Source organism: Montipora capricornis, chromosome 2 (assembly GCF_036669925.1).
Source record: "Montipora capricornis isolate CH-2021 chromosome 2, ASM3666992v2, whole genome shotgun sequence".
Lineage (NCBI taxonomy): Eukaryota > Metazoa > Cnidaria > Anthozoa > Scleractinia > Acroporidae > Montipora > Montipora capricornis.
The window spans coordinates 33,913,324-33,914,325 of record NC_090884.1 but is presented as its reverse complement, the minus strand read 5'-3'; positions in this window follow the sequence as shown (position 1 = coordinate 33,914,325).

Below are 1,002 nucleotides of genomic sequence, written 5' to 3'. Positions count from 1 at the left end.
GGAACGACGCTGACGTTTTCGATGATGTTAGAAATATTGGAGAGAATTAGGTCTAAGATGTTTTGTGTATTTGACGTGTTGACCCAGATCATGATCATCAACTATTTCTAACAGTCTATCGGAGGCAGGGGATTTGCTTGAATATTCAGTATCCCAGCTAATATCAGGAGCATTAACATCACCAGAAACAATGATGTTATTTTTATGCACACTGTTCCCTTGTCTGCTAGCTGACATTGGGTCCAAATAATTTCGCAGTCGGTGTCCAGGTCCGAACGATGTGTTATTATAATATCGTTTTTCACTGCCTGGAAAACACCTCCGCCGTGGCAGTCATCAGGAGGGTCTTTTCTGAATATTTTGTAGCCATTTGGAAATATTTCATTACTTTCGATGTTCGAGTTTAACCAGGATTCAGTACCAAAGATGATATCGGGTTTATGTTGATCTATTACACCAGCGATGTCTGCTATTTTGTTTTTAGCGCTTCGACAGTTCATTGTCATGCAGATTAGTTTCTCTCTATTGTTCTTTGGCACGTCCTTTAATCTTCTTCTATTGTTGTTTCGCTTGGAAGAATCAGTTTTATTGGAGTTTGATGGTAATATTCCAGAATTAAATAAAGATGGAAGAATATGCAAATTTCCGTAAAGATGTAGCCTTTCACAAGAAGAGGAAAGATTTAAACAACTTTCATTTGAAGACAAAATCCTTCGTGTAGAGCTTTGTAGAGGCGGGTAGAGGCGGTCCCTCGCACGTAAACAGCGCCCTTTGCTTCCTTACACCAGCCCGACAGCCACGTCGTGTTGGTTTAAATCTTGTTATCCCAAGTTCACCCAGAGAACGCCAAAAGCTTGCGCTCAGTGGTTTGCTTGAAATCGAAGACGAAATCGCCTCTAAAACCCTCCTAGAATATGATAGGGCCATATTAAATAATAGTATAGTTAACAAAACGAGGTAAGAAGAGCGTCCAAAAAGCGTGTGCTGCCTGTAAGGCGCCCA